Raw genomic sequence first — 27423 nt, forward strand, 5'->3', positions numbered from 1 at the left:
TTTAAAATCTGCTTCTTCAGAAACAAAGAGGCCTAGGGTGAGGAATCACTCTGTAATCATTTGTGTTTAGCCATCTGGGCAGCAGATCAGGCTGCTTGGAGGCATGTGGTGTCAACAAACGTTGCCACCTCAGACTGCAACACTAGGGACAGGAGCAGAAAGCAGCCATCTGAAGGCAGCTCAGGAACTGACTGCTGGTGACACATCACACCAACAGGAACCTTTTGCTGATCTCTAATGCCCTCCACGTCCACCTGAGCATCTCAAAATACTGCACTCACATCTATGAAAACCCTCTTCCTCATCAGCTGTGCAGTAAATCAGTTTTCTTACCACGGAGGGACTAAGGGCCAGATTTGCCCAATTTAGCACCTTGAGCTGCAGATAGGCACCTAATAAGGTTTTCAAATGCAGTGATTCAGGTGAATGCGGACATTTAAGATAACGGGAGTTAGGGACCTACATCACTTAGGTGAATTGTGAAAATTCCACTATTGCAAGCTGCATCTTTAGGCACCCAGGGTGCAGTCCATGAAGCACTGTAGGCGCCTAAACTCCAGAATTAGGCATCTCAGTCTTGGTACGTGTCACCACCACAATCTACAGAACTCCCACTTGGCTGGTGCTTAACCCAGTACACAGCTAAACTCACCCAGCACATAACTTTGCATTGCTAAAAATTCTCTGGATGCCTCTATTTTGCTTCCTGGGACGTACACATTGATAGCCCCATCTAGGTTCATGGACCTGAGAATGATTTGTGAACTGGAAAATGAGAGGTATTTCAGCTGCCAAAAATTAGATGCAGGCCCCAACTCCTTAAACATGCTCAGAGGCTTGAATAGTCACTGGGCCAGGAAGTAAGAGAGAGAATGGCTCTGTAGCCTGGTGATAAAGGCACTCATGTTTCAATCACTCTTTCATTAACTATGCAGAGGGAAACAGCCTCAACAGGAAATACTGAGGGAGCTCTTTGTCTGAATAGCTCCAAACTCTGTGGCTAGAGCACTCCCCTGAAAGGATGGGCACAGGAGTCTCCCTCCTTTCTTCTCCTTTGGCTGAAGAGAATTAAGCCCAGGTCTCCCACATCCCAGCGGTGTGACCCACCTACTGAGATACAATTTAGTGGGTAGGCACTAGCACCAGCTGTTTGGTGTAGAGCAAGGCAGGTGCTGAACTCATTTCTGCAACAGCCAGTTTAGGTGCCTGGGGCACCTGACTGCATGCTGCTGCTTTCCTTCAGGGACCTGTAGAAAGGGTGGTTCTGCAGCCTTGCCCCAAGTCCCTATCTCCCTAAGAGGGACAGGGCCTAGGAAGAACTCTTCTAGTTGACATCTCACATTAGCTAGCTTAGGTGACTCCCCAGCTAGCATGTTGGTTTTTGTGGATCATATACTTGGGCATCTCTCCTTCCCCAGTGCATAAGCTGGTACACTTAGTTCAGTGTTGCAGTTCCAAGTGCTGTTCAGGCGATTTTCTAGTTTCCTCTAAGTTCAGTGCTGTGACACTCAGCATCACAGCACCAAGGTCCCTTTATGGATCTCTCCCCAAAATCTGACCTTAGGGTGACTTTCCAGCATCAAAGTGCAGCTCAGTAGCCAAGCCAAGAGCAAAACCCAAGTTTGCTGACTTCAGGGATAAGCTTGAACCATGAGGCAATCCTTGTTCCCCTAATGGTTGTTAACGTCTTTTCCCCATAGGCTGTCCAACACTACAGCAATGTTTAGCTTTATCTCCCAAGACTTGCTACTGTTGGAATGACATGCCCAGTACGTTTTAATTGCCACAGCAGCTCTGCCATAACAAGGGGTCAGACACACCAGGCTTCATGACAGAGGACCGAATGGTGTTGAGGGAAGAGTATGGACCACAAAACCATTCCAGCTGAGTACAGACTTGCTCTCAGGTAAGCACAGAAATCAAAGTTACTTTTCCCTGTCACTGGAGACAATGATCTTCAGCCAAGCAAGGGAAGCTAAACAGATAGGTCCAGCCATGTGTTAGGGACGAACAAACCAAACTTGCCAGCTGCCATGAGAAATGCTGATCCTGGGAAATTAATATTTGTATATCATAGCATGTCCTGCCCTGCTCACACCTGAGGCTGGGTCATCAGGAGAGAACTATGGTCAAGGCAAGTCACTTGTTAAGGTCTGATCATCTTGCAAGCTCCCCTGTAATGGGTACCACTAACAAAATAAAACAAGGAAGAGAAAACTGGGTTGAGAAAGTTAAATAAATTTGATCTGCTTTCTCTGCTGTGCCTATTTGTCTGAAAGTGTCAAAGAAAATCAATGTACCAAGTAGAATTTCCAAGTCCTGTTTCCCTCTGAACAGACATCGAAGTAGACCAGATATATTGGCGCATGCATACATCTGCAGTATAGATCATCCAGCCTTATTGATCACACTTTAATAAGGATTTATGTGTTGATGCTCAGAGCATCCTATGTGTTAATTTAATATGAATAGACCATCAACTGGCGTATTAATTGATATCTTAACAGCAACTGCTGCGTGGCATTCATTAGATATTAAACAACTGTTAATAATTAGTGGGTATTATCACAATTACTACTGAAGTCTTTTGATCAGATGTATTGAAAACATTGTCCCCTTAATTGTCTTCTTCAGAAAAAGAGCTCTTTCTTCAAATCCTCCTCTGAAACTCCCACCCCAACACTCATGCATCTGACAAAGCAGGTCTTTGGCCACAAAAGCGTATCCTCCAAAATATCTGTTAGTCTATAAGGTGCCACAGGACTTCTTGTTGTTTTTGAACATATAAACTAACTCGGCTGCCCCTCTGATACTTGTCACCATTTCAGGATCTGTCACTTGAGGGAAAAAAGGTGTCACAATGTCCTATCATGAAACTTTTCAGAGGGATAGCTGTGTTAATCTGTTTCAGCAAAACCAATAAAGAGTCTGTGGCACTGTGAAGATTAACAAATTTATTTGGACATGAGCTTTTGTGGCCTGGAAACCACTTTGTTAGAAGCACCATACTGTTATTTAATCACTAGGTTATGAAATCACATCAACATACCAGCATGCTCCAGCACGTATCACATGGCCCTACCAGCGTGATCTAGCTCGATGCTCATGACAGCTGTTCAAGAACCTGAATAAACTGAACAGAACAGACGACAGCCTGCCCCTGTCCATATCAATTCCTGGCTCCACCCGTGCCCTTGTTTGAATTGCATCTAATTACCCACAAGAATGTTGTTGGACAGACCTTAATAAATCCAGACTGTTCCACAAATGAAAGGTGGTTTTCACCCCTACTTCAGTTAATTCCTGCTGGTGTCAGTGCATCTTGTTCGCTCACTTTTGCTTCTGGGCTCCCCACAGACCTGGAACTCTTTTCCTTCTGTGGCTCCCTGGTCCTGACCTGTTTCTGGTTCATCTTTCTGAAGGCATGGCAAGGGAGTAGATTTGTGTAGCATGCAGAGGGAGAAAGAGATTGAGTGCTTGAGAAGTTCTGTAGCCCAAATCCCAGCAGGATTTGAAATTAATTCTGTGGCAGCAGCTGCTGCTGCCACTGTTCTTCCTCCGTTCCCTTCCCTTCCCTTTCCCAACCCTATTTTGCAAGCTCTCCTCAATCAGAGTTTGATTTATAAACTCAGCATAGGAGTATGTGTGTGAGAGGTGGGGGAAGGGTTCAGCTCAGGCTCCCATTTTAGCTGAACTTCTTGATGTTTCAGGCATTCCAGTCTGGGCCTTTCTCCAATGAAAGCTCATTACCTGATCAATAAAATTGTTAGTCTTCAAGGTGCTACAGGACTGCTGGTTTGTGGGGGTGAGGAGGAGCTTGGTGTAACTGGGATTGCAAGCCTTAAAAGATCTCACAGGAGGGTGTGAGGCTGCTGTGTCTTTACACTGTCAGACACAGCCCCCTGGCTCACTGAACAGAGCCTGAGTCTGATGAGAAGCAGAGAGGTCCTCTGGGGTCTAGCTATGATTCATGGGGAGTCTCCCCAGTGATGGTGAATTATAGTCAAGTAGGCTGCATTCTCTTCCCCCATTCCTTCTCTTTTTCCTTGCACCAGCTCTGTCATATTTCCTCAGCATTTCTCCATTCTGCCTCTCTTCCTGTAGAGATGACAGCATGCAGCATATTCATTTCCCAGCGTGTGGCTGAAATACTTGTAGCAGTTTACGTTGTTTCTGTGGCTTCTACAACTCCTGTCCCCAGATTCCCCCTCCCTACCTCGAGTAACAGACGGGCGCACTGTTGAGAAGTGCTATTCGGACAGAAACCAGTGACAGGCTATCAAGATCCAATTCATCAGTCAGAGAGAGAACAGCAGTAAAACACTTGCCTGCCATTTCCTAGAAGACGGCAATAGCTAGAGTTGGGAAGCTGGGTGGCGAGGGGCAGAGCTCTGAGGTGACACCAGGCAGTTGCTCTCTCAGGTATGTGGCTCATGTGGGCAGGGTCTAACCAATCACCATATCTGGGGCCAGAAGGAATACTCTCCCTTGCCACACTGGCAGGGACCTTCCTCTGCAGTGTGTGGGAACAGGTCAATTGTTAGGATTATCTGGGTATACCTCAAGTATTTCCATGTCGCTGCAGGGGGCTTGAGAAATAGCATGCCACAGTCCTTCCAAATCACTGCCTCTAGCACACAATAGTCTAATCTCCTGGGGGCTATAACACTTTGGTCTAATTGTTGGGTTTAGTGGGCAAAGTGGGGCCATTGAAGTAGGCTGTATCTGGGATTGTTTTCTTTCCTGTATGTGAACAATGAGGATGAGCAGTTGTGGGTTTGGACTGCGCAGAGGGTGGCTGAAGCACTTTTTCTGTGGCTTTTAGGAACCACTTCTCAGCATGGTATATAATTTTGAAGTGGGCAAAGGATATGTGGCTCTCAACAATGGAGAGTAAGGAAGGAATGTGTCTGCCTAGCAGAGTTCCTGATGAAATGATTGATTGATGCTGCTGGCATTTTCTTGTATGATCAGTGACGTGGTAGGATGCCTCGAGCTTTCAAAAAGGGCCCTTTTGTTCTTATAAATCCAAATAAATAAAATAAATGAGCTCCAACGGGCCAAATCCTACAGTTCCTACACTTGCAAAATTCTCTTTGACTTCAAATGGAGTTTTGACTCTGTCAGGACTGTAAGACTGCAGGCTTTTATATTTAAATACAATATGCCATGCTGGCATACCATGAAATCACATCTTTCGCCTCAGTTAAAAGAAAAATTCTTGGGGCCTTAGATTATATTTTCCATCCACTGGTGTGAAAGGTTACAGCTACACTACAGAGCGATTTTGAGATAACTGCTGTTATTTTGAAATAACTTTGCTAGTGTCTGCACTATGCATGTGTTATTTCAAAATAAATTTGAAAGAGGGTACATTATTTCAAAACCAGTAACCCTCATTGCAGGAGGAATAATGCTTATTTTGAAAGAGGTACTGTTAAAACACAGTATAGTGCTATTTTGAAATAAGCTATAATGGTGCCCAACTAAAATATGTCTAGAAATGCTATTTCAAAATAGCTGCGTGCTATTTCAAAACGCATTTTGTGTGTAGCTGTGTCATTTTGAAATAAGATATTTCTAAATAGTTGTTTCAAAATATCTTATTTAGAAATGCCCCTGAAGTGTAGCCCTAGCCAAAGTGCTTTCACTCTCTTCCCATGTTCCCCTTTAATTCTTTTGCTATGCCATTATAACACTACTTCTGCAGAACAGTCCTGAACTCAGCTCCTTGAAGAAAATAAGTAGGAGCAGAAGATAAAATCAAACATTTTATATCCAGCCTATTGCACTCTTATCAGAAAGGCCATCTGCCTTCTTTGGAGAGCATCAAAGCCTGCTGTGGTTGAAATGTCCACAGAATACCAAGCATACCATATGACTCCAACACCACCCAAGTCACTTTCTGATCTACACTGTCAAATACCAAGCAGTGAGGAGCCTTCCGTGACCATGTGTGCCTGCAGGATTCAACTACCAACTTCCCTTATCAAGAGTAACAGGGCAAGAGAGAAAAGAAAAATGGGATCTGTCGTCAGAGTTGCCACCAGCGTGGTGCTCTGCTCTCTCCAATGTATCACTCGGCTGTGTGCGTGTGTTCCCTCTGTGTGCTGCCCCAGCTCTGCAGATAGTTGACACAGCAGACTCGAAAAGAACCCCCAATGACCAGAGACTGGGACTGAAATAGCTAAGTTTTGTGCCAGTCAGTGCTTTTAACACATTCATTACTGTGTCCCTTACTGGAAGAGATTGGGGCCAAAGTTGTTTTGTGTTTCCTACAACCAACCTTGCTACAGCCTGAGAATTCCTTACTGGGAGAGGTTAGGAATAGACTGTTGTGTAGCATCATGTTCACAGCTTTCTCTTTGTGAGAATATGAAGGACTGAAAGCAGGGGTGACTGCAAACTAAGGTGGTTTGTTCTCGCCACTCTTTGTGAAGTCAGCGTAATGGAGAATAATACAAAATTGCCGCTGATGGACAATTTGCAGCCATAGTAATCCCCGACTTCCTCAGCAGAAGGTACTGAACCACATGATGCAGCTGAAATTGAATACAAGTTCATTAAGACACTATCTTTTTAAGGAGTTGAGGTTCATCATCATCATCAATAACCGTGGGCTCAGCGCCCGTTGGTGTCGGATGCCTCTCTCACTCTTTCCTTCCATCTTTCCCTATCCAGTGCAGAGTGGCTTAGTTTCTGTAGACTAGCTCCGCACCAATCTACTACATCATCTATCCATTCTCTGTGGGGTCTGCCTCTTCGATTGTAACCATCCATTATGCTGAATACCAGGGTCTTGATTTTTCATTTGTCGTTCATTCTGCAAATATGTCCAAATAGTTGTAGCTTCCGTTTTATAACCATCTGCAGCAGGTTTTCTTTCGGCTGTATCTTCTTACATAATTCTTTGTTGGTGACCTTCTTCATCCATCCTATTCTCAGAATTTTTCTATAACAACTCCTTTCGAATGCCAATATTCTTCTTTTCAAATCTTTCTTTATCACCCATGTCTCACATCCGTACAACATGCTGCTAAATATGCACATTCTCAAGACACCCAGCTTCGTTCTTAAGCTAATTGCTTTGCTTTTCCAGATCTTATCCATCACCTTCAAACTCACTCTTGCTTTCGCTATTCTAGTTGCTATTTCCTTCTTACAGTCTAGATCATACATTGTGTTGCTCCCCAGGTATGTGAACTTCTCTACATTTTCTAGTTCAATACCATCGACACTGATCTTCCTTCCTATTTCATTTTCTCCAAATACTAATGTTTTTGTTTTATCGATGTTCATAATCAGTCCATATCGCTTCCCTTCTTCGTTTAACGCCCGCACTGTATTTGCTAGCTTCTCCTCATCTTCCTCAATGATAACTATATCATCTGCGAACCTCAAGTTGTTAATTGTTTTCCTGTGCACAGATATCCCTTCTACCTCTTCCTTGACCTTGTCCATCACTCTCTCCAGATGTGCGATGAAGATACTTGGCGATATTGGATCTCCTTGTCTCGTACCTCTACTTGTTTTAAAACAACTTCCCAACTCCCCGTATGTTCTCACCACTGCCTTTGCATCATCATTGATATCTTTCAATAACCGTATCAGTCTGCCAGACACTCCATATGACTCCAACTCCACCCAAGTCACTTTCTGATCTATACTGTCAAATGCCTTTTGAAAATCGATGCAGCAAGTGTATACGTTTTTGTTCTTTCATTGAGCTTTCTCCACTATCAGTCTTAGTGCCAATACCTGCTGTATGGTACTTCTATCTTTTGTGAACCCTGCTTGCTCATCTGTCATATGTTCTTCTATCTGCAATCTTAATCTCTCAGTCAGTATCATCATCAGCACCTTACCTAGATGACTCGTTAGGGCAATCGTTCTGTTGTTCTTGCACTCCAATGTACTTCCTTTCTTGGGTATTGTCACTAGCACAGATCTTGTCCATTCCTTAGAAGCCTTCTCTTCTTTCCATGCTATATTACATCATCGGTGTGTTTCCTGAATCATGCTTTCTCCGCCATATTTGATCATCTCTCCTGGGATCCTATTTCCAGGGCTCTTGTTGTTCTTTAGCCATTTCACTGCTTTTTCTACTTCCTTCTTCGAATATCGGTCTTGCTGTCGATGTTCAGGGGATATATCTCTTTCAATTCTTCAATCAGTCTCTCTGAGACACTTGGGTCCTACTGTACTTTGTACAGATCGGTGCAATATCTCGTCCATCACTGCACAGTCTTCTCCCTGTTCATGAGCACTTTTTTGTTCTCATCTTTGATCGTCATCTGCTTCGGTTGCCATCTCCTATTAATATTCCTAATTGTCTTATACACCTCCCTGGTCTTACATTCGCCATAATGCCTCTCTATATCTTCACATTGCTCCTCTAACCATTTCTCTTTATCCTTTCTGGCTGCTTTCCTTAACTCATTGAATTTCATCCTTTCTTGCTGTTCTGCCATCTCAGAAACATCTCTGCTGATCTTCAATGCTCTTTTCTCGTGAACCAACTTCAGTGTCTTCTGGGTAATCCACTTCTTATTGATCTTTTCTTCTTCTGGAACAGTCTGCTCAATTGCCTCTTCTATGGCGATGACTATCCCTGCGACTCTCTTATCTAGGTCTTTCTTTGTGGTGATATTCTTGATCTTCTCTTCGAGCACTGTTCTGTATGCATTCCCTGTTTCTTCCTCACATAGCCTTACCACAGCTCTTCTTTTCTTTAACTGTGTCTTACATTTTCTTTTGAATTTTATCTTGATGTTTGCGATCACTAGTCTGTGGGCTGAGTCTATATCCGCTCCTTGGAAAGTTCAGCACTGTTGTCCTGATGTTATCCATCTTCTTCTTATCAAAATCATATCTATCATGTTCTTGGACTTCCCGTCATTCGATCGCCATGTCCACTTCCTACAGTCCTTTTGTTGGAATCTCGTGTCGCAAATCACCATCTCATGCTCTGTAGCAAACTCTAACAGTTTCTCACCTTGTTCATTTATTTCTCCATATCCAAACCTTCCCATGACTCTCTTCCAACCTTCATTATCTGTTCCAACCTTTGCATTCCAATCTCCTCCGATGAACAACACATCTTTCTTCGGTATCTCCTCCACTGTCTTTGTCAAGTCTTTATAGAATAGCTCAATTTCTTCCTCTGTACTGTCTGACGTGGGTGCCTACACCTGAATGACTGAGATGTTGAACGGTTTTGCTTTGAATCATGTGACCATCATTCTTGCACTCACCAGTTTGTATCCTAATAATGCTCTTCTAGCTGTTTTGCTAAGAAGGAATCCAAATCCGGCTTCCTGCTTTGTTTCGTTTCCTGACCAAATGACTTCGCAACCGCATATCTCTCCTGATCCCATCCAATGCATCTCTGCCAGTCCAAGTATATCACATCAGTATCTCTCCATCTCCTTCTGAAGCAGCTCTAATTTTCCAGTTGCCCACAGTGTTCCCACTTTCCCTGTTGAGTTGAGGTTGGTGGAGCCTATCACTGATGCTTCCATTAACTGGCAACAAGCTCTTGAATCTCCAAAGCGGTTAACAACATACAAAGGCTTGGTCTATCCTAGGCATGTAAGTCGATTTCAGATATGCAATTCTAGCTATGACAGCGTAGTTAGAATAGACATACCTGCAATTGACTTACTTGGCCCTCCACACAGAGGAAGGTGGACAGAAGAGTTTATCCCATTGACCTGCCTTATTCCTCCTGATAGTGAGGAGTACAGGGGTTGACTGTTGCCAGCCACATGAAATTAAACTCCAGAAGATCAACCCTGAACAGGCTGATCTACCCTGCAGTACTGACAAGCCCTACAGTTAAAGGGACTTAAGCACTTGTGTAATGTGAAACACTTTTCTGAAACAGGGACTAAATACAATTCCAAGCTGTCTTTATCCTGAGGATATTGCAGTTGCGGGGGGGATGAGGGGAGTTATTTTTAATTATTTCTCCAGTGATTGAGAAAGGTTGCATTTAAACATGGTCCTGCTCTGGAAGCTGGCAGAAGTGGAAAGAAGTAGAATCCATCCAGCACTCACTTTCTATTTGGTACTATTATTTTGTACACCTGCTTTATGAGCCCCAGAGCTCATCTCACGGTTATCATGATTACGAGCAATCCCCTTGTAATGGGATTGATATCAGGGCTGATAGGCTCACTTTGTAAATCTGCTTTTGTTTAACTAAACTGAGAAGGAATAATAATCAATAAGCAGCAAGTACAGTGTTTGCCAGCTATCATGAATGATCATCAGAGGGGCAGCCATGTTAGTCTGCAGAGTCACAAACAAAACAATACAAAACAAAAAGAAGCCCCTTCAAAAAAAAAAAAAAAAGAACCAAACGTAAGCAGTCCTGTATCACCTTACAGATTAACAAGTTTATTTATTAGGTCAGACCCATGCTAATGAATAAAATTGTTAGTCTTTAAGTTGCTACCGGACTGCTTTCTATGAATTGTCACATATTTCATGACACTTATTGTTTTCCATAAAGCCCCTGCGCTTGGAGTCAAATGGATGTGATGATCGTAGCTTTTATTTCTGAAGTAAAAATAACTTTCTAGCTCTAGTGGCTGCAGAGAGAGTTACAAAATGTGACCCCAGTACCCTCTTAAAGCTCCAAAAGCTGAAGGCAGCTAAAAAAACCTGCAAAATGCAGTGTTGTTATATAACCTCATGATTTTAAAGCCAATTCCACAATTTATGGCAATCCTGAGGCATGATTTGGAAGATTTGTGGTTGGCAATACGTGGGTGCCAGTGTCACTTTGTCCATCTTCTGGGAACCCACCAGAAGCCTGGGGGTTATACACACTGATAGTAACATGGCAGGGAACTCAGTTTCCTAGCCAGAAGTCAGCACCCTGTTAAACATCACCCCAGTTCCCGTCATTGACAGAACCAGGCCTGGTCTACACAAGGATTTTGTAGCAGTATCGAGTGAAAGTAACTGAACATTTCTGTCAGGTACTGCCCAATTGCAACCCAGGTCCCTAGTTGCGCTCTAATAGCTTTCTGTTGGCTTTTGCCCCTGCTCAGCCAGCTCTTGCAGGAGCTGTGCACCAGGACGCTCCTGCTCACTTTCACCTCTGACCAGCATAACCATTTTGGATAGGGGGATGATTTCTTTTTGAAACCAAAACTGTTATATCAGTACAACCATTAATTGGGTGTAATTATGTCAGTATGAAAGTACAGATTATTACCCTTCCTCTATGGAAATAATTTCCTTTTTCCAATAAAGCTGTGCTAAGGGCTGCACTACTTCAATCATACTGGTACAGTTAAATTGGCACAACGTCTGTGTGTAGCTCAGGCTTCAGACCAGGGTCCACCTCAGTGATTGTGGATTTGCATAGGCAGGATCTGTTCCCCTAACTCTTAACAGCCAGGGAAAAGGCAGAGAGATCCTATCAGCCTCTTCAGAGCAGACACCACATTGAGGGACAAGAGCACCAGGTCTGTTCCACTTTCTGCTGTTCACAGGCTGAGTCGAAAGGCACTGCTACCTTGCATAATCTCAACATAGCTGTTGTTTACAGACCTGCCAAGTGTCCAGATAACTTGAGTCAGGATCTTGCTCACAGACCAGGCAGGACACAAGAATGAGAAGCTCTCTGTCCGAGCAGGCTATCAACTCCTTCCTTTCTGTTTACTCAATTGAAATCTCATCATTTTTTCTTTTCAGTCCAGCCAGGGAAACCTGTGTCTGATTTTGATCCAGAATGATTGGCAGCTAATTAGCATGCCCCAATTTACTCAGAATTAAATGGTGAACCGTGAGCACTCCTCACTCAGCCTGCCTGCAACTTCCCTCCTATTAGGCAGCGCTGCTATGGTTTTAGAAGGGGACGCATCACCCTCAGCAAATTTGCGGGTGACACTGAGCTAGGGGGTCAAGTAGATACACTGAAGGGTAGGGATAGGGTCCAGAGTGACCCAAACAAATTGGATATTTGGGCCAAAAGAAATCTGATGACGTTCAGCAAGGAGAAGTGCAGAGTCCTGCACTTGGAGTGGAAGAATCCCAAGCACCATTACCGACTGGGGACCGATGGGCTAAGTAGCAGTGCAGCAAAAAAGAACCTGGAGATTACAGTGGATGAGAGGCTGCATGTGAGTCAACAGTGTGCCCTTGTAGCCAAGAAGGCCAATGGCATGTTGGGATGCATTAGGAGGAGCATTGCTAGCAGATCTAGGGAAGTTATTATTCCCGTCTGCTCTGGTGAGGCCACATGTGGAGTATTGCATCCAGTTCTGGGCCTACCATTATAGAAAGGATGCAGATGCACTGGAGCGGGTCCAGTGGAAGGCAGCAAAAATGATTAGGTGGCTGAAGCACATGACCTATGAGGAGAAGCTAAGAGATCTGGGCTTATTTGGTTCGCAGAAGAGATGAGAGAGGGGCAATTTGATAGCAGCCTTCAACGTCCTGAAGAGGGGCTCTAAACAGGATGGAGAGAGGCTGTTCTCAGTAGTGATGAATGGCAGAACAAGGAGCAATGGTCTCAAGTTACAGTGGGAAAAGTGCAGGTTGGATATTAGGAAAAACTATTTCACCAGGAGGGTGGTGAAGCATTGGAATGTGTTACCTAGAGAGGTGATAGCTTGACAAGTCATGATTGGGATGATTTAGTAGGGGTTGATCCTGCTTTGGGCAGGGTGCTGGAGTTGACGACCTCGTGAGGTCCCTTCCAGCTCTAGGATTCTATGATTCTATTTCAGACTGGAATAGTAAAGGGGCTGCACGTTAAGAGTGAGATGAACTGGTAGAACTGTGTCAGGAGCTCAGGATGGGAACAGCTGTGGGTGTTGCAGGCTGGGAGAGAGATGTATTACAACATCACTAAATTGACATTATCAGCACAATGGGCTCTTAACTTATATCTTTAATGATGACATATGTGAACATTAAAAAAAAAAACCTCCCTAAGGACCCTAAATCCCATAGAAAGGCAATAAACTGAGCAAAAAGAGTTTGAAAGCATTTGAGGCCCAGCGGCTGCTAAAGAAGGTCAGAATTTAATTTTTACCAGGGGAAGCACCAATATAGGGGCAGGAGCCCTAGAAAAACTTATGGCAGATTCCTGCACCTTCCTTATTGCTCCTTCTATCCCCTGTTCTTTAGTACAGGAGGCACCTGCTTAGTAACCCAAAGTCTAGATGTTTGTCTTGTTATCATAATTGGAAAGCGCCTGGAGAGTGCCATTCTGAGTGCTTCCCAACTTGTCCTGACTTTTTTTTTTTTTTAAAGAAACACATTTCTGAGTCATCACCTCTTCTGATGACAGAGGCAAAAGGAATGGAATTGGGTTGTCTGGAAGGCCCACATGACTGCTCTGTGTCTGGTAATTATCCAGCTCGCAACAGAGGTAATCGGAAATGTTCCATTGGGTATCAGAGCATTACAGCACTTGGAACCCCTGCACTCAGATAAAACGCAGAAAGAATCAGGAGGATGAGGAAAGACAGTGCCCCGTTACAGGAGAGAGAGGGGATGATAGGCAAGAGCTGGTGAGAAGCATCAAGGCAGACAGTGCAGCTACTGGAAAAATAAAGCCTCAGATCAGTAATGCAAAGGAGAATGTTGAAAGAGGCACAGTGAGGAGAAGAGAAAGAGTGAGGGTGAGAGGCGGGGTGAGAGCAAGAGATACAATGTGAAAGAGAGAAAATGGGTAAGTGATGAGAAATGGAACTGTTTTCCGCCCTTCCCCCACCCACTCAAAATCACATGATATTACTAACCTGGAGGGCCGAGACCAGGAGGATGTCAGCATGGCGAGGGACAGAATCAGAAATTGAATCACTGAGGATGAGTAAAGAAATAGTCTTAGCATTGCAGCCAATGCTTTCCCACAGCGGTTTGCAAAGAAAAGGGGACTTTAAACCCAGGCTAAGAGCTCAGGAATTAAACCTGGTGCTTTCAAGTGTTACTTGATTTATTCTATATCAAGGGAAGAGAAGGGAGGGTCAGGAAGGAATTCATTCTCGCGCATACAGGTGCAGCATTGCAAAATAGCCCAGTAAATTATAGGGTGGTTCTGTCTTCCTGTGACTAACCTCTGCCAAAAGAGGATACTGTACTGTATTACTGTACCAACTTATCCAATCTACGCCCTTACCTACAGTGTGGTTCTGCCTGGTGCAGGCCATGTACCCAGTGTGTTGGAAGTAGGTGCCACTGAATCAGCAAGACCTGAGGGTCAAGAAGCAGGAATCAACATGAAATCTCAGTGGGGTGAGGAAGGAGCAGAATAAAGGAAATATATGGGAAAATGGAGACTAACGTCATGAAGGCTCATTATCAAAGACAAAGGACATAGGGTTTTTTGGTTTCGTTTTAAGAGGCTGAGAACTGACACCAGGTTTCAGTGGACTGGCAAGTACAGAATGATAGAGTAGTCTCTCTGTGCAGACCTGTGTTTTATAAAAGTGTTGGGAAGAAACAAATCCCTGAATCCAAATGCCACAAACTCTGGACCGGCAAATCTGAGCAGGAACAGTAGTTGCCACCCTGGGTCAGGCCAATGAGCCATAGAATCCATTAACCTGCGTCCAACCGATCAGTGCCAGATGCTGCACAGAAGGGTGTAAGAACCTTCCAGGCAGACAGTTATAGAATTAAACCTGTCCATAGGACAAGTTCATTTATCTTCATCATCAAGATAATCTAATTATCCCTTCTGGCCTTAAAATCTATTAATCTAGCCCCTGCAGTTAACATCTGATTTATGTTCTGAATTGTGAGGATTTACATTCCTCATAAATTTTATTCTATCTAACGAACAGTGGAGATATTTATTATCCACCTAAATCGCTCAGTTTTTTTTTAAATATCCATTTAAGCTTGTGATCTAAGTGAAATCTTGTGGCAAAGAGTTCCCAGGGTTAATTATGAGTTAAGCACAAACTTCAAGTATAAAATAAGAATTTTAACCATGTTGCCACCCGATGGAAGAGGTGTTCCCTGGATGGCACATTCTGCGCCAATAGGGAAGTGGAAGACATCTCGAATTTGGAGACTCAGCCCTCTTCTTTATAAAGGAGAGAGGGTGCCAAGGAGAATGAAAATCCTATTCCATGCACTTTGGACGGCATCTGAAAGGGCGTTGCTTGTATCATCCTTCCTGAAACACAGTGCACAGAAGGAAGCCTCTGCACTTCATCTTTACCATTCCCCCTTCAAAATACGTTCACCAAGCCTCTGACTGATTTGTATTCCCTGGCATGCAGGCAAGGTCTGAGGACTGGGGCTTGGATATGAATAGGAAACGATCCCCGTCCCAACTTCATATACTTGTTTATTAAATTCCAGCTGGAGACAGGTATCTCCCCAATCTGCTCACAACCTTATGTTACTATATACACATACCCTTTGCCCTTTACATTTCCACCACTGAAGCTCTGATTGTACTGGCAAGGGTAGGAATAAGTACAGAGATTACACCCTGGTGAGAACATGAGCTTCTTGTCCACAGCAGAGTTCCCATCGTCACTACCAGTGGTTGAGTTGCACCTGTGGGAGCAACAGTAGGAAGTTTAAAGGAAATTGTCCAACACAGACATAGCCTTTGAGGAGCTTAAGCCTCCTTGTCTCCCTCCATCTGTCTGGCACTTGAAAGCAGAGGATGGCTTCTGAGGGGGACACAGGTGCTCATTTCCACATCTAAGGCTAGTCATGAAACACCGTCCTCAAACAATGCGCTTAGAGGAGACAGCAAGAGGCAGAATCACTTTCAGCTGTTCTGCTGCTTTTTTATTCTACCCCTAAGGATTGCCACAGCAAACCCAGCACACCTGGCATCAGGCATTCTAGCCAGGGTGCCTTTTTGCCAGAGAGATATGAGGAAATCGGAAGGCGTTCAGAGGCGACCCACAAAATATCATCAAGGGACTGAAGGAGAATCAGCACATGAGGAAAACTTACACATATTAAATATGCATAACTTGGCTGAGAAAGGACTTAGAGGGGACACGCTAAGAGTTTACAGATATTTGAAGGCTGCGGACACCAAGCAGGGAGAGGAATTGTTTAGTGTGACACATAGGTCCAACTAGGAGTAATTGGATGAAATTAAGAAAACAGAAAGTTGTGTTTACCCTAAGAAAGGGCTCCTTGACAGACAGATGTAATAAACAGTCAGGGAAGCCTTATTGCCTCAGGTATTTAAAACGAAATTGGACAAAGCATGAAAAAATGAGTATGTTCTGTAGGGTGTAATCTTGCACTGGCTGTGGGGGAGGTGAAGCGGCTCAACTAATATTATCACTATTATTTATTTGAGTATGCCCGGGAGCTTACAAAGGAGACATGCTCTCTGTCATGAGCTGCTTGCAGCCTAGATAATAAATGATTTACAATTTCTAATTACTATGATCATAGAATCAAATTTTCCCAATGAGCTCAGGCCTAGATGATCAAGTATTCAGTCCCCACAACTGGGGAGAGATATTCAGAAGCACACAGCTCCCATATAGGCACCTGGATAAAAATTTGATTTCTCAGAAGAACTGAGTGCAGAGCAGCTTCCCAGCACATGGCCAGATTTTCAAGCAAGCACAACTTTGAACATGATACTTTCTCTTGCAAATCTGGCCACTTGTTGCCCAGAAGAGAACTGAGCACTTTGGAAAATCTGGCCTATAATTCCCAGAACAATCACTCCCTACTCAAAAAAGTAAGTGCTGCAAATTTGAGGGGACATGCTCTATTTTTGATAGACACCAAAGAGATGGATGCCCAGCTTTACCCAGAAAGTACAGTTCAACCTTAACTATGAAGCCAGAACAAGTACCTCCATGATATCCAGAAGACATTAAATTTCACTTTTTTTTTTTCTGTTCTCTCACCAATGTGTCACTTTTTCCCATTGCGAGGCTTTGGAAAGGATACATATAAAAAGGACTCATGAGATGGAAGGCAGAGAAGAGAGAATGCTGGAAGCGAGGACTCGTGGAGCTTTGATCTGAGCTCACCTTCATCCCTGCACCCACAGTGTTTTTCCAAAGAAGGCTGTAGGGTCATAAATAAGTAAACAGCTCAGAAATAAGAAGTGGCAGGGTATATTTAATGGTGTTTTTGCTACCGACGTGAAAGTTAGGAGTGGATTTATAAGTAATGTTCAGGCAGCAGAGGGTAGGAAACAGGCAGATGAGACACTCCCTGAGTGGGAAAAGCCTGAAGCATGGATGCACACTGGCATCCTATTAACAATAACACTTTGTGTGACAGTAGCTCCTTTCAACAGAGGCTTTCAGAGGCCTTGATTCAGCGTGATACTCATAAATATGGAGATGTATGTATTGCAGCAGTGGAAGGGAGGGATAGTTCAGTGGTTTTAGCACTGACCTTCTAAACCCAGGGTTATGAGCTCAGTTCTTGAGATGGGGATGTGGGGCAAATAAATTAGAAAAATTATACATGAGGGATGGTGATAGGTCCTGCTGTGAGTTCAGGGGACTGGACTCAGTGACCTCTTAAGGTCCCTTCCAGTACTATGAAATAGGTACATCACCCCATGAGGTCATTGAATCCAGTCCCCTTGTCCTTTGCAGGACCAAGCATCATCCCTGACAATATTATATTAAATGTGTTTGCCCCAGACCCCTAAATGGCCCCCTCAAGGACTGAGCTCACAACCCTGAGTTTAGCAGGCAAAGGCTCAAACCACTGAGCTACCTCTTCCACCATAAGCAGCTCTCTCACCTGTGGGACCATTCATGGCATTGGGATCACTAGCAAGCTTGAAGTTAGTTATGGGCAGAATCTGAGCCTTCATGCCTTGCAAAGTGTGCCAATTCACAGATGAGGAGACTGAGGCTGCAGAGAGGAAATTACATGTGCAAGATCACCCAGGAGATCCATCACAAACTCCTGACCCTTTCACTATGCTGTGGAAACAAAGGTCTCTCTCCATGTGGTGGCCTGGTTTCCAGGTGGTTTGGTCTCCCTGATATCCTCACAACGTCCCTCGGGAGCTGCACTGCCAACTAGAGAAGTGATTCGTTTGAACCTGCCGCTCCTCTTGCCAGCAGGACCTATGTCTTAATTCAGACAATGCTGGCTTGCAACCTGCAGCTAAACCGTCCTGCCGAGGTTGCTGGGGGAAGCCCTGTTGACATAAGGCAGAAGACAGAAGCAGCTCCAGGAATGTCTGAATGGCCTTGGTGACAGTGTTTCCCCCAGACACAGTGAGATAAAAAATGGACGAGGGTAAGGGGTGTGGGGGCAAGGAATGGAAATAGTCATATTCTAAAAGACCTTTTTGCAGTCACAAGGCCTCAAACATCTCACACCTGGGATACTGCAGGGCACCTGCACAGGGTGACACTTGAGCTGAAGAAGGTGCTAAATGCGGTTTTCCCTTTATTAAACAAAGTCATTTGCTGTGATCACGTGAGACCTCTTGATCCAAAATGGCTCTTATTCCTCTACCTTCTGAGTCATTTTCCTCAGATTTTGGGCAGGGAGAGATTAACTCTTCTGTGGCCCTGGGGCTAATAGACTTTGTGGGGCTCCTCAGTACCAGGACGGGGCCAAACTGAGGCTTCAAAGTGTGGGAGTGGGTGGTAAGTTGAGGAAGGGGAAGGGTGCAGGAGGAGGTGAGGGCTGCAAATGGGGGTTGTGAACTCTGGGGTGGCATTGGGGATGAGGCAGGAGATGCTTCAAACTGGGGGTGCAGGAAGGGCTCCAGGATGGGGCCAAGAGGTTTGGAGGGTGGGAGGGGCTAAGGAGAGGAGGTTGGGGTGGCAGGGTCTGGGGAGAAGTTAGCAGGTGGGTGGGCACTCAAGGCAGGAGGTTGGGGTGGAGGTGTGGGGTCTGAGAGGGAGCTAGAGTGCAGGAAAGGGCTCAGGGCTGTGACAGGAGATGCCAGGTCTGGGTGAGAGCAGGATGGAGCTCAGGGCAGCAGGTGGATCTCTGGGTCCTGGGAGGGGGTTGGGGAATGAGGGAGCTTTGAGCTGGAGTGAGGGATGGGGCACTTAGCTTGAGGCCACACAGGTTCCCCTATGGTGGTACAGGCACTGGGTAAGGGTGCGGGACATGTGGCTCTACATGCTGCCCTGTTCCCACCTGCAGGGCCATTTCTCTGCAGCTCCCATTGGCCAGGAGTAACAGCCAATGGGAGCCACAGGAGTGGAACCTGCAGGCAAGGGAAGCACAAAGAGCTGCCCAGCACTTGCAGCTCCAGCTCAGCAAGTCTGGGGAAGGAGATATGGCAGCATCCCTACACACACACACTGCCAGGTAGGGCCAGAAAGCAGGGGCTTTAGTGGCTGCAGCTTAGGGCTCAGGGTTATGGGAGCAGCCCTAAAGCCCCTTTCTTAATCAGCTTTGGTTTTTGGGAGGTCTACCTGATGATTGAGATCTCTGGAAAATGGCAGAATAGTATGTCACAGTTCTGGGCTGGACTGTACCCCTTTCTTGGTCTTTCTAAGTGCACCCTCCTTTGGCTGTGCGCCTTTGCCCCTCTCAGGATGGAATCCAGAGGATTGTCCAGTTTTAGAACTGGGCCTGTGGACCAACTATTTTACCCAGCAAATCCCACTGGATTTGGGAACCTTCAGTTCTTCTCTTTCGGAGTTGTGACCAGCCGTCGAAAAAGTGACTTCAAGCAGCTTTCTCAAGCCTAAATATGGTTTAGTCTTAACAGTAGAGCCAAAGCACAAGTGAAACAATAAAAGGTCTGCACGCATCCATTTTACTTAAATTCCTTATCTCCCTTCGCCTTAGAAGGCCTGCTTTCTCCAGTCTCTCCAACCAGGTCTGTGTTTGCCCCATCAACAGCTCCTAAACAGCTGCCCTCCTCTGGCTGGAGATGGAGGTTGTAACTGCTTATAGTTCTTTCCATCCGAGGGCTCCCAGCACAGGCAAAACAAGCTGTGCTTTCTGGAAGGAGATGAGGAAGCAGGAAATTTCCAAGTAATAACTCAGGTATTGTCTCAATCCCTGTTGAAGTGCTTACCCAGAAGAATGTTATCTGGAGCCACTGTCTCATCTTCTCGTTGTTTTACCTTTTTTTTTTTCCCCTAACAGCCCACGACTGAACTAAGCAATACACACATACAGCGATACGCAGATCACAGCATAGTACTCACAATTATTACAGAGCTGCTGCATATCCTTTGCTCAATGTCCTTTCCTACTTGGGTGTCCAGCTGTGTTTGCTTTGTGATAGGGTTTAGCCTGGCTTCTTTTTATAATTTTTAGTAGGGTTGTATGTTTTAAATGATTTTCAAATGCCTACTGATATATCAAGAGGCACTAGGCCACCACCTTAGCAGGGATGAATCACTAAGGTTTGCAGTGCTTTGCAGGAAAAGAAAAACAAAACAAAACGAAAAAAACCATGAAGTAAATCTGGAGCAATGTAGATTTACACCTGGTGAGCATCCAGTTTTATTTGCACCAATCTCTAAATAAATGAAGTAAATGAAACACTACATCCTACTCAGAAACAGCTACAGCTGGCAGAAGATTTCACATCAGAAGAATATAATAATGTGTGGGATTTTGTTGCCATCAAACAAGTAACAACACTGAGAATCTGAAGTTACATTTGGACAGGTGGATTCTCATCAACCACACAGGAGAGAAGAGGTTACCCCTAGATGATGTAACTAAACATATCCTCTGGGTCACCACTGCATGTTACAGCTACACAAAACCCCATATGTTTGGTGACAGACCTAAATTATGACTAGGCCTATGTCACTCTCCAGATCATCACCTTGTCAAGGCAAGTGGGCTTGTGTGTTCCAATGAAACCGAGACCAATGCCATAGGAGTCTCGTATTCCCAGTAGGGTCACCCATGGTGGCACGGTCAAGCGGGAGGGTCCAGACAAAGAACAATCCTGAAACAATCCTAAAAGTCCTCCACGGCAGAAAAGGCAGAGGATAGCAAAGGTAATCATGCAATGGCTGTGAAGGCGGAGGGAGGCTGCAGCGGACAGGAATTGCCCAGTCTTCATGGATCCCATGCCATTGAACCTGAGCCTCCTATTCATCAAGAACTACATGATGGCTGCACTGTACTAAGCGCCCACAGTAAACGTCAAACACAGGAATCTTCCTCTGGGTGCTACTCTGTCATGACTCTCTGCTTGAAGCTTCCCAAAAACCAACAGGCATCTGCCAGCAGTGCTTATGCACCAGCTCTACATTCTGAAGAGGACATTGAGCAAGAGTTCTACACTCAACTGCACAAAGTCTTTAAAGGTGCCCCCAAAGACGACAAGATTATCCTATTGGGGGATTTCAGCATCAGGGTCAGAAGGGATGTGGACCTGTGGCAGACTACCATTGGGGAAGGAGGAGCTGGCCACAGCAACTCCAGTGGAGTGCTCCTCCTTATGAAATGGGTGGAACACGAGCTTGTCATTGCGAACACTCTGTTCCACCAGAAAAAAAACAAATTTAAGACCTCATGGTAACCTCCTGGAAGCACTGGAACCTCACAGACTATCTCATCCTCCATGCTCAGGATCGGTGTGATGTCCTTCTCACATGTGCAGTGACTAGTGCTGATGACTGCTGGTCCAATCACCACTGTATTCAATCCACAATGGCAATTAGAATGGTCACCAAACAGAGAAGTCAGAGGAACAGATCCAATGAAAGATCAACATAAAGCCTTGAAAGACCTTATCATATGAAGTGACTTCCAGATAACTCTCCAAAGGAAGCTTCAGTACACTCTGAAGATGTGGAAGAACACTAGTGTCAATAGAAAAAATGCAATCATTGGAGCTTGTGTAGAAACCACTGGCTACCAGTCCAGAGAGCATCAGGACTGGTTTGATAAGAAAGATGTGGAAATTGAATGTGTGCCTGATGCAAAAAGGAAAGCCTTTAGGGCCTGGCAAAGCAACATCAACTGCACAAGATCTGGGATAGGGAGCAGATGAGATGAGATTTCAGAGACATACTTATTGTCAGTCTCTTCAAGAAGGGTGACAAGTTAGACTGAGGAAACTATCGTGGCATCTCCCTCCTGGCAATGGCAGAGAAAATCTTAGCTCGAATTCTTCCAAACAGACTCCTGTCACTCTCAGAAGAAATTCTTTGGGAATCTGAGTGTGGCTTCCAACCACGTCAAGAAACAGCAGACATGATCTTAACCATCCAGCAACTGAAAGAAAGATATCATGAACAAGCCTTGTGGATAGGGGAGAAGCGTAGATGTGGTATATCTAGACTTTAGTAAAGTGTTTGATATGGTCTCACATGATATTCTATTTATGAACAGGTTAGATAGATGTCTATCAGGGATTGTTCAGACAGTACTTGGTCCTGCCATTGGGGCAGGGGGCTGGACTCGATGTCCTCTCGAGGTCCCTTCCAATCCTAGTATTCTATGATTCTATGAAAACCAAGTCTTATACATGACTTTCATTGACCTGACCCAAGCATTCAATTCAGTCAGTCATAATACCCTGTGGATCATCCTCTCAAAGACTGGCTGCCCCCAAAAAATTCATTAGAATCTTGAGGCTGCTTCATGACAACAGAATGCCACAGTATTGAGCACCAACATGTCCCAAAATGACCCCTTTGAGGTCAAAACGGGAATCAAACAAGGCTGCATCATTGCCCCATTACTGTTCCACATCTTCACCCCCCCTTACCCTTCACCTCATTGATGGCAACCTTCCATAGGCATGAAGTTTGTCTATAGAATGATCAGGAAGCTTTTCAATCTCAAGAGACTGAAGGCTAAAATTAAGACCACCATGACCTCAATCATGGAGCACCAGTATGCACATGACAACATGGTTGCTGCTCTTTCTCCCTCAGCCCTTCCGACCATCTTAAGAGCCTTTGCTGAAGCATATGAGAATCTTGGCCTCAGATTAAATATCAAAAAGACAAAAGTGCTCCACCAACCTTCACCAACAGGACAATCTCATGCGCCTTCTACTGAAGTTAATGAAAAACTGCTGGGAAATGTGAAACTCTTCCCATACCTTGGAAGTTGTCTTTTTGCTAAAGTTGACATTGAGGCAGAAATCCAGCCTCATTTAAGCTGTGCAGGCTCTGCTTTCGCCCACCTGAGATAAAGGGTCTTCAAGAATCGGGACTTCTATCCCAAGACGAAGCTCCTTGTATACTGTGCAATGGTTGTTCCAATGCTATTGTACGCATGTGAAACCTGGACAACATACAAGTGTCATTTGAAGGAACTTGAACAATATCATCAATGCTGCCTCAGAAGCATACTAAACATCTCTCGGGAGAACAGGTGCATGAACACTAGCATCCTGGAATAGTTGAACACAACCAGCATCGAAGCCATTATCCATCAACAACTTTGTTGGACTGGTCACATGGTTCAGACGGCTGATCAGTGGCTGATCTGTGTCTTCCAAAACAGATTGTGTTCTCTGAATTGGAGGAAGGATAGAGGAGCATTGGGGGCCAGCAGAAGCCATATAAGGACATTCTGAAGGCACAGATCAAAAAGTGCAGCACTGATGCTGACACTTGGGAGAACCCTGCCCAAGACTGTCCCTGGTGAAGTACGGTAATCTATGAGAGGGAGGCACAATTTGAGAGGTCACGCCACAATGCAGATGAGAAGAGGCGTAGAGGAAAAGAGCATCAAAAACTGCCCTGCACCCCTTCAACAGCTACCAACACCTGCCCCTTTTGTGATAGGATCTGCAGCTCGAGAATTGGGGTGATAAGCCATCAACTGACTCACAGATAGGAGGGTGAAATGAAGACATCCTAATCATTATCGAGTGACCACCAAGAACTTCTAGATCTATGGGTCTTTAGCGTTCCAATACATTGGTTTAGTTTCCTTACTTACCATCCTTATTGTTAGGGCTGGTGTTTACTGGTTCCTCTATTTATCACATTTGAAGGCAGAGAAAGCAACAGGAGTGCAAGCCGCACTTTAAACCAGTGTGGAGTGTCTGCATGGAGGAGGGAGGTTGCAGTGGTGTAGCTGCGTTGGTGCAGTTACATTAGCACTCAGAATGAGGTTCAGGGCTCCAATACACAAAAAGTGTGCTAGAGAATTTTGGATTGAAAACATGTATCTGCACCATAGAAGTAACATCGGAGGTTTTGATAGCTGGATAGAAGATGATGAGTTTTGGGGCCTATGAAGGTGTAACAAGTGGTTTGACGTTTGTAAAAAACTCAGAAGCTTGTGGAATGGGAAGGATTCTGAAGCTTCTAATTCTACTGCCAAAGAACCAGCAAATACATGGGGCCCTGTTCCTTCTGCATACTTACAGCACACACATTTTCAGCTTGGAACAAAGACTCAAAGGAGGACATGACTGAGGTTATAAAATTGTGACTGGTGAGAAGAAAGTAGATAAAGTGCTATTTACTCCTTCTCATAAGAGAAGAATGAGGGGTCACCCATGAAATTAATAGGCTGTAGGTTTAAAACACATAAAATGAAGTATTTGTTCACACAATGCACAATCAAACTGTGGAACTCTGCCAGAGGATGTCACGAAGGCCAAGACTATAAAAGGATGATAACTCCATCAGCCGCTATCAGACAGGATGAGCAAGGAGGGTGTACCTAGCCTCTGTTTGCCTGAGGCTGGGAATGGGTGGAAGGGGAGGGATCACTTAATGATTGCCTGTTCTGTTCATTCCCTCAGAGGCATCTGGCATTGGCCACTGTCAGAAGACTGGACACCGGGCTAGATGGACCTTTGGTCTGACCCAATATAACTATTCTTATACCCTTACGAGCCAAATTCTATCCACAGATAGCTCACAATGAAGCACGTGTGCACTATAAGCTGATCAGTGTGTGTGTGAGCACACACACACGTATGCACAAAGTGGTTACATGGAAATAGTTCCTGTAGTATATAGGGTATATGTTTGAGGACTGTTAGCAAGCCTGTCCAGAATGGAAGCCCTGCTGCACAGAGGGCATGAGACACAAGCAAGAAGCCATTTTCACACAAAGATACCGGGATGGGGGGAAATCTATTGCAAAAAGTAGTGTGCAAAATGAAACAAAACTTTTCAGAAAAAATCCTCCCATCTTCCACACTGGGTAAGCAACACATACCATGTGGAGAACAGCTGCCATGTTGGCCTATACAGTGAGCACTACAGCATTTCCATAAGAAAAGACAAAGCAAAACCGATACATGATAAACACTGATTGAAAAAGGGGAAAAGGCCAAGGATGACACAGCTCACCCCCTATGGCCGATACCTTTGTCCCCAACCCAGGAGGGGGTCTGTAAGTTCTCTGGGTTTGTTTTTTGCTGTGAGCTATTAAGAACCAGAGCAAAGAGATTCTTCTGGTGTTTGTAGCGCAGACGCTTGCAGCAGAAGAGGAATCTTGTGACCTACCTGCCTTCTTCAGCAGCAAGGGGGCACCCTGAAACTTTAGCTTAGTTGAAGAACATTATGTAATTTCACATCTGATTTTCTCACTTGGTTGTTATCTATAACTGTGCAAAGTGAGCACAAAACACTTCATTGGTGTGAGCAAGAATTCCACTTCAGTCACATTTTACACTCTCTTTGCACAGGTGTAAATGATAGCAGGTGGCTTCAGGCAGTGGTGAATTTCCATCTCCCCAACTACTTATCTCAAAATAAAATTCTCCTTTTCCTTCCTTCTCTTTTTTCCCCTTCTGGTGGGGTGATGCTTTTTCTTTTTATTGCTCTTTTTCTCTAGGGCACATATAACCACCAAAATAGAGCTTCACCCATAAGAAAATGGAAGGCCCATAACCCCTACTGGTGTTGGCCAGTGATGGGCCCGAGCTGAAATCTAGATGAAAGTAATTTTGGGTCTTGGGAGGGTTGGAATTTTGTACCCAGAACTGGATTTTTTAGAGCTCAGCTTTGCCTTCAGGCTAGGAGAAAAGTCTGCTGTAATTCCCAAGCTGGGAAAGGGGAGCAAAATCCTGCCAGCTGGCCTGTCTCATCTGCAGATGTCAGGGAAGCCACAGGAGGAAAAGTTTGTTGTATTTGGCTGTTAGTGGAGGCTCTCAATGACATTGCTACCTGTAAGTGTCCAATGGGCAGATGCTTGGAAAGGCAAGTGAGGTTAACTGAGCTGCACACATTGCTCCCAGCAGTGTGGTATGTAATTGTAATAAAACACAACCTGTGCCTCTGCAATAAGTATCTGGCTGAAGCATGAGGTCACAGTGGCTGCACCTTCCCTCTACTCACCTGATGGATTGTTTGCAATACAGGGCGTCCATTTCATCATTTCTGAACTGAAACCCAGTCAGCTGGGATTCATGAAATATAAAGATTTCCATCACCTCTTTGAAGAACCTTCTCAAGAACAAAAGCCTCCGTTCACAGAAAAGCGGGTGAGTAATGGGTTCTCACTGTTCCTGACAGTAGTTTAATGCCACAGGAGTGCTGCGTCTTTTTATCATTCCTCTTTATTTAACTGAAGACATTAAAATAAACTGATTTCCCAGCCAATTAATTATCAAATATCTGAACCAGCTTTTCAACCCTGCTATTGCTCAGTCTCAGAGGCCCCCACAGGTCATGCTAATCTGCTGTCTCTTTACCTCAGCAACTGCTGTTCCCATGAGCTTCCTCCCAGGTACTGGGCTGACCGCACAAAACCAGAAAGGGGTCTGGGCAGGGCCCCGGTATGGGGAGCAGCTTGCTCAATCTAGCCCTGAACATGTACAGCCAACCTAGGCAGAGACACTAGTAAATTCCAGATACCTCCAGCTTGACCCAGCTGCCATTATTTGCCATTACCTTCCTGCTCACAGACATTGCCTGAGTCTGGTGCACCTAACACCACATGCCCTACCCATCCACAGATACCAAGTACTTCCTGCAACTGGCTCCTCACACTGTTACCCAGGCCCAGTCATGGGCACATGCACCTAGCATTAATAACTTCCTTTTGTCAGAGGTATAAGGTGCTGCCGTCCTAGGACAGTCACAGGAATCCAGTATCACCAGCCCAACAATGAAATCCACAGGCAGCCCCACAGGCACCAGTATAGATCTCTATATATGTTAGAACCCAGCACTTGCCATTACTACATTAGCAATGTCTCTCCTATTTATTCTTTAAGGAACAAAACTTGCTTGTCTGTTGTTTCAGTTAGGAGTTTTCAACTGAGAGTGGAGATAATGCATCCCATATTTTTTCACCCCCTCCTTTCCAGAGACTCAAGCAGAAACATTTCCAGGCCAAAATGCAGCCTCTCCTGATTGAGGAGTCTAACAAAGCGCCTTTATTATGATATAAATAGCTTTAAAAATGTCCTGGATAGTCAATAACTGTACTTGATGGCCTCATACAAGCAAGATCCTTGTCTTAAGTAATATTCAAGCTTAATGAGTTATGCTTCAGAAAAGTTTGCTACAGGATTTGGGTATTGATGTGGGAACCTAAAAAACTGTGGAACCCAAAATAGAC

The 27423-nt window shown here is 44.7% G+C and overlaps 1 protein-coding gene across 1 annotated transcript in view; it reads right to left on the reverse strand.

Annotated features, from left to right (window-relative positions):
• Positions 1–27423, reverse strand: part of LSAMP (limbic system associated membrane protein) — a 548487-nt gene that overhangs the window by 261611 nt on the left and 259453 nt on the right. The window lies entirely within an intron of this gene.

Source organism: Carettochelys insculpta, chromosome 1 (genome assembly GCF_033958435.1).
Source record: "Carettochelys insculpta isolate YL-2023 chromosome 1, ASM3395843v1, whole genome shotgun sequence".
NCBI lineage: Eukaryota > Metazoa > Chordata > Testudines > Carettochelyidae > Carettochelys > Carettochelys insculpta.